The sequence below is a fragment of the Aquarana catesbeiana genome, linkage group LG07, assembly GCF_042186555.1.
Source record: "Aquarana catesbeiana isolate 2022-GZ linkage group LG07, ASM4218655v1, whole genome shotgun sequence".
Lineage (NCBI taxonomy): Eukaryota > Metazoa > Chordata > Amphibia > Anura > Ranidae > Aquarana > Aquarana catesbeiana.
In genome coordinates, this window is record NC_133330.1 from 256,781,776 (window position 1) to 256,794,415 (window position 12,640).

Consider the following 12,640-nt stretch of genomic DNA (forward strand, 5'->3'; position numbering starts at 1 on the left):
CAGTCAAAGGGTAAAATTCACTTGTAGAGACTGTTCTCCAACCAGACTGTTCACCTAACCACAAAATACTACATACTGTGGTCCAAATACCCTAAAACCTTTATTTTTTGAGCAAAGTGAAAAATTATTTATTACAGCCACAGGTCTTACATTGCAATCTGCAGGTAAATTCCCCTTTGTTTCTGCTGTGAGCTAAATTTCAGAGTTTACTTTTTTGGAAAAGCATTCTCTGTATATTCCTATAGAGAAGTCACAAAGAGGCTTGTGACACTGTAAGCCACTGTCACTATCCCCAGTAGATTGGTCTTACGAACTAATAGACAACGCACTCAACAGAAGTGAATCAGTATGTTTACTTTGTTTGTACCAATAAAATTACAGAACACAAGAACCAACAGAAAAAAGGAAAAAAATGTAAAGTACACCTGCTATGGACAAAGCAGCAGGTTACAGTTGTGCTCATAAGTTTACATACCCTGGCAGAATTTATGATTTATTGGCCATATTTCAGAGAATATGAATAACACAAAAAACATCCTTTTACTCATGGTTAGTGTTTGGTCAAAGCTATTTATTATCAATCAACTGTGTATACTCTTTAAATCCTAATGGCAACAGAAACTACCCAAATGACCCTGATCACAAGTTTACATACCCTGGCAATTTTGGCCTGATAACATGCACACAAGTTGACACAAAGAGGGTTGAGTGGCTATTAAAGGTAACCATCCTCACCTGTGATTTGTTTGCTTGTAATTAGTGTGTGTGTATAAAAGGTCAATGCGTTTCTGGACTCCTGACATACCCTTGCATCTTTTATCCAGTGCTGCATTGACATTTCTGGATTCTGAGTCATGGGGAAAGTAAAAGAATTGTCAAAGGATCTGTGGGAAAAGGAAGTTGAACTGTATAAAACAGGAAAGGGATATAAAAAGATATCCAAGTAATTGAGAATTCCAAACAGCAGTGTTCAAACTCTAATCAAGAAGTGGAAAATTAGGGGTCCTGTTGAAACCAAACCTAAAATTCTGCCAGGGTATGTAAACTTATGAGCACAACTGTAGCTTTATTTTAGCCCTCTCGTCTGCAACACCAGGCGTAAAAGAAAGCAATTTTGTGGCCTTCAATGCAAGTAGCCATAGATAGAGAAAAGTATGTAGGCTGCCATCACTGACCTACTTCTGAAAAGGCTAGTTGCTTGGTTGTCATATTGATCCAATGTTTTCAGTATTTCGTTTTTGACCCAGAATAAGTAAGCAACAAGCAAAGCTTAAGTAAACTCAGAACTCCTTATCTGTATACTTGTTCTGATGTCAGTGACTCAAAGTAATAAAGCCAGTAAAGCAGCATGACAGGCAACCTGCATTTTTAGGAGATTTTTATCTGCAATGACACACGAACGAATGATTTATTTAACCACCTATATGTCACAGGTGACATTTTATCAACTGGCCTGGGATAGCCGCTTTTCGACCGAATAAAAAGGGCGCCTAAACTCTCCCGCTCCCCGCTGCAATCCATGCAAGTGCTGGATTATGGCTCTCGGACAGCTTGAAAGTAGTGTTTCTGTTAGTATATGTGGGTCGGGGACACACTGGACACCTTTGCTGCCATTGTGCTCTTGCTGCGTGTCCAGTATGCTCCTGTCCCTTTAAGGGGGCTAGGGCGTCCTCCTGGCTCACTTGTCTCACACCTATCCATTCAATGCATGTGCTTAAACTGTGGAGACACTTCTAAATTTTGTAGTGTTAGGACTGCAAGTAATACAGGGTGCCTTGACGAGGCCTTGCAGCTTTCACATGCGTTTGCAAATGTGTGCTAACTAAACCCCTGCTTTTAACAGACGGTTAGACAGGTTAATTTGGTTGGTCAGCAGACTGGTTGGCGAGTTGAGCTATGGAATTGTCTTTTTCTTACATGTATATGCCCTCCATGTGCTCCTTACTGTGAAGGCCAGTTATGGGTGTGGGCGGTGGCCATTATTTTGTCTCTGACAGCATGAAGTTTCAAGCCCAGGAGTTAAAGCGTTTGTAAAACTCAGACATGAAATTTGAACAAAGCATATCTCTGTATGTGTGTAGTTGTCTCAATAACCGTTTGCCAACTATATATATATATATATATATATATATATATATATATATATATATATATATATATATATATATATATATATATATATATATATATATATACACATATATACACACACATACTGCGGCAAGGCGGCTCTGCTGTGCAGGATCACATACCTTGTATGTGATCCTGCACTTCCGGGTCTGAGGCGCACGCCACCCCACTCCCACTGTGATTGGACACAGCGGGAGCTGATCGGCTGGTATGGCAGAGTCTATGTCCGCCGGCACCCACCGATGCTTCAGTACACAGGCAAAACAACGGTCTATGTAAACAAGGCAGATCTTCTGTACAGAAGGCATGGATCCTGCGTCTCTGCAAAGCACCTACCGCACAGTAGTAAAAGCACTGGTCAGACACACATTTAACCCTTTGATCACCCCTGATGTTAACCCCTTCCCAGCCAGTATCATTAGTACAGTGGCAGTGCATTTTTTTTTTTAGCACTGATCACTGTATTAAAAAAAAAAGAAGAAGAATAAAAATGCTATAAAACGATCCCCTATTTTGTAGACGCTATAACTTTTGCGCAAACCAATCAATATACGCTTCCTGCGATTTTATCAAAAATATGTAGAAGAATACATAATCGGCCTAAACTGAGGAAAACATTTGTATATATTTTTGGGGGATATTTATTATTAACAAAAACCGCAGTGGTGATCAAATACCACCAAAAGAAAGCTCTATTTGTGGGAAAAAAAGAACGTCAATTTTGTTTGGGTGCAACGTTGCATGACCGCATAATTGTCAGTTAAAGCGACGCAGTGCCGAATCGCAAAAAATGCTCTGGTCAGGAAGGGGGTAAAATCTTCCGGGGCTGAAGCGGTTAAACTCCTGGGACATTGATCTACTCAGTTGGGTAGCAGAGGGTTTTTTAACCACTTGCCAACCAGCCACTGTCATACTGCGGCAGGTCGGCTTGTTCCTGCGAATCGCCGTAGCTGTACGTCGGTCCCCTTAACAGCAGGCGCTTGCACCCACTGCACGATGGGGGAGCTGATGAGCGTGGCCGGTGGCCGCGATGTCCGCCAGCCACCCGCGATAGTGCCACAGAGCCAGAATGGGGATCTGCCAATGTAAACAAACAGATCCCTGCTCTGACAGGGAATTACAGAGTGATAGTCTGATCCAAGTGATTAAGAACAGCGATCTCTCTGTACTCCCAAGTCAGTTCCCCCCCCAGTAAGAAATACCTCCCAGGGAACACATTTAACCCCTTGATCACCACTAGTGTTAACCCCTTCCCTGCCAGTGTAATTTATACAGTAATCAGTGCATCTTTATAGCACTGATCGCTGTATAAATGTCACTGGTGCCAAAAAAAAGTGTCCGATCTGTCAGTCGCAATAAAAATGCCATAAATCTATCCCCTATTTTGTAGACGCTTTAACTTTTGTGCAAACCAATAATATTTTTTACCAAAAACATGTAGAAGAATACATCTTGGCCTAAACTCATGAAGAAATTTGTTTTGTTTTTTTGGATACTATAGCAAAAAGTAAAAAATATTTTTCCAAAATTGTCGGCCTTTTCTTGTTTATAGCGCAAAAATAACCACAGAGGTGATCAAATACGACCAAAAGAAAACCATTTGAGGGAAAAAAAAAAAGGTCAAACTTTGTTTGTGTACAGCGTGTAAAGCAATGCAGTGCCATATAACAAAAAATGGCCTGGCCATCAAGGTGGGAAATCTTCTGGGGCTGAAATGTTTAATTAGTTTAAGCTGCTTTGGTGTGAATAAAATTAAATAGGTGCACTAGATGGGCAACAAAGACGACCTCCAAAACAGGAATAGTTTTACTGGTGGAGGCCACTGACATTTTTTTTCCCTACTCAGCCTTACTGTTTTTCACTAGTTTTGCATTTGGCTAGGGTCAGGGTCACTACTGGTAGCATAAGGTAATAATTGGACCCTAGAGGTTGCACAGGCAGTTTAACTCCTCCAGGTTGGCACATCAATACGTGCCATTACCAGGTTTGTTGAGTCTCCCAGCACAGTCTCCAGAGCATGGAGGAGATTCCAGGAGACAGGCAGTTAGGAGAGGTGGACATGGCTTTAGAAGGTCCTTAACCCATCAGCAGGACCCGCTTCTGCTCTTTTATGAAAGGAGGAACAGGATGAGCACATGCCAGAGAAAAAAAAATGACAAAATGATCTCCAGCAAGCCATTGGTGTGAATGTCTCTGACCAAACAATCAGAAACAGACTTCATGAGGGTGGCCCGAGGGCCCTTTAGTGGGTCCAGTGCACACTGCACGGAACCATGGAGCGCGTTTGGCATTTGCCACTGAACACCAGAATTGGCAGGTTTGCCACTGGCCACCTGTGCTTTTCACAGATGAGTGCAGGTTCACCCTGAGCTCATGTGACAGACGTGAAAGGGTCTGAAGAAGCCACGGAGAAGGTTATGCTGCCTGTAACATTGTTCAGCATGACCGGTTTGGTGGTGAGTCAGTGATGGAATGGGGAGGCATATCCATGGAGGGACGAACAGACCTCAACAGGCTAGACAATGACACACTGACTGCCATTAGGTATTAAGATGAAATCCTTGGACCCATTGTCAGACCCTACACTAGCGCAGTGGGTCCTGGGTACCTTCTGGTGCATGACAATGCCCGGCCTCATGTGGCGAGAGTATGCAGCCAGTTCCTGAAGGATGAAGGAATGGATATCATTGAATGGCCTCCATGCTCATCTAACCTAAATCCAATAGAACACCTCTGGGACATTATGTTTCGGTCCATCCGACGCCAAGTTGCACCTCCATCTGTTCAGGAGCTCAGTGATGTCCTGGTCCAGATCTGGGAGGAAATACCCAAGGACACCATCCATCATCTCAGTAGGGGCATGCCCCGGTGTTGTCAGGCATGCATATAAGCACGTGGGGGCCATACAAAATACCGAGTACCATTTTGAGTCGCTTCAGTGAAATTTCAGCAAAATGGACGAGCCTGCTGCATAATTTTTTCAGTTTGATTTTTGGGGTGTCTTTAAATTTAGCCCTCTGTAGGTTGATCATTTTCAAACAAACAATGTGGCATCCTTAAGTTCTTAACACATTACCCAATCTATATCAGTATAGATTAGCAGCATGATATTTTTCTTCATTGAGATCTGATGTGTTTTCAAAGTGTTCCCTTAATTTTTTTGAGCAGTGTAAACAAATAAAAATATTTCACAGTTCACAGACACTAAAAAAAAAAAAAACTTTTGAGCAAACCAATCAATATACGCTTATTATCCTACACCTCCCACCCTGCCAACTTCCTCTTGTACATCAGGGGCTGGATGTTTCTTCCGGAATCAGCCAGCCCCCTGATGATGCAGCATTGCACATAGAGATCTGTTGTAGATTGCCCTGAACCCTCCAAGATGCATTACCTCAGTATCTGAGGAGGCTGTTAGCAGCTTTTTGTGATTGTGATACATGATAGGGGAAGGAGCAATATTAGGTAAAGCAGAAAAGGAGAGTGACAGTCCGCTGTAAGGATCAGTAAGCAAAAGTTTTGGTAGGTAACAAAATACTATAAAGCAATATGTGATGTGTGCTTTATGAGTATTACATTATTTATTGAGGGGAGCAGCCTATTTTATTTTATATTTAACACTAATTTTCTAACAAAATACTATAATTGACCTTGACTTCACATTTTGAGCTACATTAATCTTTTCTTTGCAATTTCTTGGGAGAATATTAATAACGTGACCATTTTCTACTGAAATCACTGTCTCTGGTGGTCATCTCTGTCAGGGAAAAGTGTTAATATCGTTTTTGACCTATTTACCTGAACAGAAAAAGAACTGAGTGATGAGCAGATTTACTAGGCAGCAGTCAAAGGTATGAGAGAAGACACCTGCAGAATAAAGTCTGAATCGTACTTTTATTTCTGCAGGACACAACCCCTCCCCTGTGGCCAGGGTTAATACAGCAGACGGACCATGTGACAGGCATTTATCAGGAATGCCTAACTATGGCTGCTTTCTCCACCCAGCTCCATCATTCAGAGAAGCTGTACTATTGCTTCAATGAATGAAAAAAAAATCTGAATGGTGGACAGAGATAGATGAATGAATGGATCACCTTATTATCAAAACTATAGTACAGGTGGAGCTTGGCAGAAAAATAGGATTTTTTAAAACAGCTTACCTGTAAAATCCTTTTCTTTCGAAGGACATCACGGGACACAGAGCCACAGTAATTACTGATGGGTTATATAGGTATCACTGGTGATTGGACACTGGCACACCCTATCAGGAAGTTCAACCCCCTATATAATCCCTCCCCCTTGCAGGGATACCTCAGTTTTGTAGCCAAGCAATATAGTGTATTAGAAGAGGGGCGGGACCTCTGTGTCCCGTGATGTCCTTCGAAAGAAAAGGATTTTACAGGTAAGCTGTTTTAAAAAATCCTATTTTCTTTCTCGAACATCACGGGACACAGAGCCACAGTAATTACTGATGGGATGTCCCAGAGCAATGTTACCTGAGGGGGGGGAACCACGACCAAGTAGGGTGCAATCAGACCTGAGGACCCTGTACCGCTGCCTGCAGCACACTACGCCCAAAGGCGATATCCTCATGCCTTCTCACATCCACCTGATAGAATCTGGTGAATGTATGAACTGAAGACCAGGTTGCGGCCTTGCAGATTTGAGCCATAGAGGCCCGGTGATGCACTGCCCAAGAAGCACCAATAGCCCTTGTGGAATGTTCCCTGATCTGAAACGGAGGAATCTTCTGTTTCAAACCGTAAGCTTGAATGATCAACTGTCGAATCCATTTAGAAATGGTAGCTTTTGACGCTGCCTGTCCTCTATTGGGACCCTCTGGCAGCACAAACAAAACATCCGTCTTGCGGATCTGAGCAGTTGCCCCTAGATAGGCCTTAACTGCTCTTACTACATCCAACGAATGTAGAGATCTCTCTTCCGGAGAACAGGGATCTGGAAAAAAGGAAGGTAGAACAATGTCTTGGTTTAAATGAAAATCAGAAACCACCTACGGTAAAAAACTAGGATGAGGGCGTAGTACCACTCTATCCTTGTGTATAATCAAATAAGGCTCCTTACAGGAAAGAGCTGCTAATTCTGATACTCTTCTAGCAGAAGAGATGGCCACCAGAAAAATTAATTTCCTTGTCAACAAGACCAAAGGAATCTGACTTATTGGTTCAAAAGGCTGTTTCTGTAACACAGCCAGGACCAAATTCAAGTCCCAGGGGTTTAGGGGCGCTTTAACCGGAGGATTAAGACGCATCACCCCCTGCATAAAGTTTCGGACCAAAGAATGCGAAGCAAGTGGCCGCTGAAATAATACTGATAAAGCAGAAACCTGGCCCTTGATGGTACTCAAGGCCAGCTTCATCTCTAATCCCATCTGTAGAAAATCAAGGATTCTACCTATGACATATTTCCTGGGATGCCAACCTCTGGATTCACACCAGGTTATATAAGCCTTCCAGACTCTATGATAAATCATCCTGGAAGCTGGCTTCCTTGCATTAATCAAGGTAGATATGACAGGACCTGAGAGCCCACGACTCTTCAGAACGTGGGTCTCAATAGCCAAACCGTTAAATTTAGCGTTTGTAAGGCAGGATGGAACACTGGACCCTGAGATAACAGGTCTGGGCGTACCGGTAGGGTCCACGGGGAACCCACCGTCATCCTTACTATTTCTGCATACCAAGTCCTTCTGGGCCAAGCGGGGGCCACCAGAAGTACCGACTTCCTTTCCTGCCTGATCCTGCGAAGGAGTCGTGGTAGTAGCAGAATAGGCGGGAATGCGTAAATCAGTGAGAACCGATGCCACGGAATCACCAACGCATCCGTCCCGCATGCAAGAGGATCTTTTGTCCTTGCCACAAATCTGTCTATCTTTTTGTTGAATCGGGATGCAAAGAGATCTACATCTGGAACCCCCCATCTTTGGCATATGGCCCAAAAGACGTCGGGATGCAGAGACCATTCCCCTGGAAGTAACTGCTGGCGACTTAGATAGTCCGCCTGCCAATTCTCTATTCCCGGGATGAAAACGGCCGATATGCATGGCACATGCATCTCTGCCCAGACTAAGATCTGGTTCACCTCTTTTTGAGCAGCTCGGCTCCGGGTGCCTCCCTGATGATTGACATAAGCCACTGCTGTGGCATTGTCGGACTGGATCCTGACCGGACAACCCTGTAGCCTGATAGTCCAGGCTTTTAGAGCTAGATGTATCGCCCGGATCTCCAGAATGTTGATGGGTAAGGTCCTCTCTGTCTTGGACCATACCCCTTGGACCGCAGCCTGTTCCAGAACTGCTCCCCAACCTAACAGACTGGCATCTGTTGTTACCACCGTCCAGGTAACCGGTAGAAAGGATTTCCCCTTCTGCAGGTTTTCGGGTATGAGCCACTGTCACGGAACGCCCCACACTCCGCTTGAGTGCTTCCGTCATATACCGCTTCCTAAGTTCTGGAACACGAGTCCAATGGATCTGGCTATAGGAACCCCAAGAACTAGACAACACCAGTCTTGGAGTACATCAGAACTGCCTTTATTTTGAGATCTCACAGACCTTTTTATATCAGGGATGACTCAAAGCTAACCTAATTAACATGACCTAATTTACTACAAAATGTACCCAGACCAGATGACAGTCTTGTGGGCACCGGGCTTCACACATTAATACAATTAACAATACAAACAACAATCTCCCCCCTCCTCAGCCCAGACCATTCGTCTATTAGCCAGTGCTGGTGGCTAATGTGATCAGCTCTCTCAATTAACATAAACAACAATGGGTGAAAAGACTCTTAGAGCCACACTAAACACATTATAGCAGAATTGATGACATTAGCATTTAACAGTACGAGTCCCAATGGTATAAATCAGTCACCATTCTAATATGGCATATAAAGGGTTCCAGAGTCTATGTGTTTTGGGGGGACATGGAGCTGAATCCATAGTAACATCAACCCCAGGGTCCCCAGGCATACAGCTCACAGAGAGCACCATTCCCCCAAATGCTAGGGCCCATAATCGGTGGGCAACAGGCTTGCATACAGTCCTCTCCAACAGCCTCCGTCCCGGCCAGGTCCGTGACATTTCTCCCCTTTCGGCAGGAGACTAACACAGGAGGAGACCCCAGACGGGTTGACTCCGAAGTTAGTAAACAGCTCCAGTCCTCTACTGCCTGTACCCACACCGTACCCCAAATAAATTATTCCAAACAGAGTATCACTCACCCAGCCAACCTCTCTGTCATGCTGTTGGGGATCTGGGCCCACTGCCCAGCATCCCTGGGGTATACAGGTGGAGACTGAAGTCCCATCCACCTTCACAGGAAATCCATCCTCTGTTAGTTGAGGGCAGAGTCCAGCAGTCCTCGGCCCTGTTGCCAGCCCTTCTGCTGGAAACTCCACACCATCTGTTCCGGCTAACTGTTGGAGAGGGAGGCCGACTGCCCCGCCTCCCTGGAACTCTGTAGTTGTTGCTGGTGCTGGGCAGAGGTTGGTAGCACTCTGCCCTGTTGCCAGCACTTCTGCTGGGGACTCCGCATCCTCTGCTCCAGCTAACTGTTGGGGCAGGCAGCTGGCTTCCTCCCCTCCCAAACTGTGTAGCTGCCATTGGGGAGGTGAGCCGGCTGCTTCCTTTTCCATTCCCTCATCTGGCTGCTGGGACGACATGTCGATGGTACTGTCTCCCAGGTACACGGATCTTTGCTGGGGAGGAAAGCCCACTTCCTCCACCCTGGCCAACTGTTGGGGAGGGACAACACACACCTCCTCTCCCTTCTCCCCCTGTATCTGCTGCTGGGAAGTGATTGCCATCTTCTCACCCTGAGCCTCCACAATTGCTGCAGATGTGGGGCAGAGGTCTTGGACCCTCTGTCCGGTTGCCAGCACTTCTGCTGGGGGTTTGCTAGGTGGTTCCTCCTCTACAGAAATGTCTATTAAATCCCCAGTCTCTGGAACTGGTAAAAGTGTGGGACAGAGGTCTTGGACCCTCTGTTCAGTTACCAGATCTTCAGCTGGAGAAGTTTGTTTTAACTCCATAGATGCTGCTGGCAGAAAATCACATGTCCCTGTCAGTGTTGTGGGAGAAAGGCCGACTACCTCTTCTCTCAGGAAGGCCAAAGCCACTGTTGGTGCTGGGCAGAACACAGTGAACTTTGGCCCTGATAGCAGCTCTTCTGCTGGAGGCTCATCAGGTTGTTCTTCCTCAGCAGAAAAGTCTATCAAATCCCATGTCTCTGCAACTGATGTCGGGGAATAGGGGTTCACCATCTCCTGTCCATGGAACCCAGAAGATGTTATCATTTCTGGACAGAGGTTAGCAGAGCTCTGCCCTGTTGTCAGCACTTCAGGTTTGGGGACGGCAATCTCCGGATTTTCCACTGCCGATTCTCTGGCATGCTGCTGAACTTGTTCTAGCAGTTTCCTGTATGCCCTTTCCAGATGCTGTTCCTTCCTTAGCAAATGGTCCAGATCAGGTTTGAGCTCTGAGACCCCTGCAAGACCGAGCATAGACTCTCTATAGTCCCTCATGTCCTCAAGGTCAGGTTCCCCCTCATCGCCAAACATAAAAAGATCTGTAAGGTTCTCCCACAGCAATCCAGGGCCGCCAAAGTCATATCCCTCCGGAGAGCATTCTGTTGTCTCCCCTAAATATCCCTCCTCTGCGTGCCATTGCAGAGCCCGATAACGATTGTCCAGCTCTATCTCCTGCTGGACCAACCTGTCCAACTCAGTCACCCATTGCTCCTGGGGCTGCTCTCCCAGGAATGCCATCCGCAATGCCCGTTGGTCACTGGCCCGTTGCTCTTGGGTTGGAAAGCACTTGCCCTGTTTTATACCAGCGAGACGGAGGGCTGCAATCCAGAGCTCCACCCGAATCAGCTGCCTGAGCTCCAGGTATTCATCCTCAGACACAGTCCTGGTGTACGTTGAAAGGATGATCCGCAGCAGCCCCGGGAATTCTGATGCCAGGTCCATATCTCCGCTGGGGTGACTGAAGTCTGCTATGCTGATCTTGGATCCAGTTGGAGGTTTGGATGTCCCAGACTTCAGACTTCAGGAAGCTTTCCCGCTGCTTGCCACCAATGTCACGGAACGCCCCACACTCCGCTTGAGTGCTTCCGTCATATACCGCTTCCTAAGTTCTGGAACACGAGTCCAATGGATCTGGCTATAGGAACCCCAAGAACTAGACAACACCAGTCTCGGAGTACATCAGAACTGCCTTTATTTTGAGATCTCACAGACCTTTTTATATCAGGGATGACTCAAAGCTAACCTAATTAACATGACCTAATTTACTACAAAATGTACCCAGACCAGATGACAGTCTTGTGGGCACCGGGCTTCACACATTAATACAATTAACAATACAAACAACAATCTCCCCCCTCCTCAGCCCAGACCATTCGTCTATTAGCCAGTGCTGGTGGCTAATGTGATCAGCTCTCTCAATTAACATAAACAACAATGGGTGAAAAGACTCTTAGAGCCACACTAAACACATTATAGCAGAATTGATGACATTAGCATTTAACAGTACGAGTCCCAATGGTATAAATCAGTCACCATTCTAATATGGCATATAAAGGGTTCCAGAGTCTATGTGTTTTGGGGGGACATGGAGCTGAATCCATAGTAACATCAACCCCAGGGTCCCCAGGCATACAGCTCACAGAGAGCACCATTCCCCCAAATGCTAGGGCCCATAATCAGTGGGCAACAGGCTTGCATACAGTCCTCTCCAACAGCCTCCGTCCCGGCCAGGTCCGTGACAGCCACCAATTGAGGCTCTGACGCACCGCATGCGACAGGTGCATCGGAAAGTCTAATGCCTGAACCTTCTTGTTCCAGGTCGACAGAATACTGTGTTGCAGCATTCTTGAGTGAAACTGAGCATAGGGAACTGCTTCGAATGAAGACACCATCTTCCCTAGTAGCCTCATACAAAGGCAGACTGAGGGACCCTTCTTGGTCCTTACTGTCAGAATCAGCTCTCTCAAAGCAGTGATCTTTGCCTGGGGTAGAAATATTTTCTCCTGGCTTGTATCTATAATCAGACCTAAATACTCCAGTCTTCTTACTGGTTTTAGGAAAGACTTTTCTAAGTTGAGGATCCAACCCAGGTGTTCTAGATACCTGACCGTGGTCCTCAAGTTTCCACTCAAAGAGGCTACCGACCGGTCTATCAAGAGCAGGTCGTCTAGGTATGCTATGACAGCTATACCCTGAGCCCTTAATCTGGCCAGAGGAGGAGCCAAGATCTTTGTGAACACTCGAGGTGCAGTGGCTATCCCAAAAGGCAGAGCCACAAACTGGAAATGGCGCCCTCCTACCTCGAAGCGCAGAAACTTCTGATGAGCAGGAAAAATGGGCACATGCAGATATGCATCTCTGATGTCTATTGATGCCAGAAATTCTCCTCCCTGCAGGGTGGGAACTACTGTTCGAATTGATTCCATGCAGGAGGATTGAATCCTTAGGAATCGGTTCAGATC

The 12,640-nt window shown here is 45.8% G+C and overlaps 1 protein-coding gene across 1 annotated transcript in view; it reads right to left on the reverse strand.

Annotated features, from left to right (window-relative positions):
• The window catches only part of SUCO (SUN domain containing ossification factor), a 163,867-nt gene that overhangs the window by 17,181 nt on the left and 134,046 nt on the right, over positions 1-12,640 (reverse strand). The window lies entirely within an intron of this gene.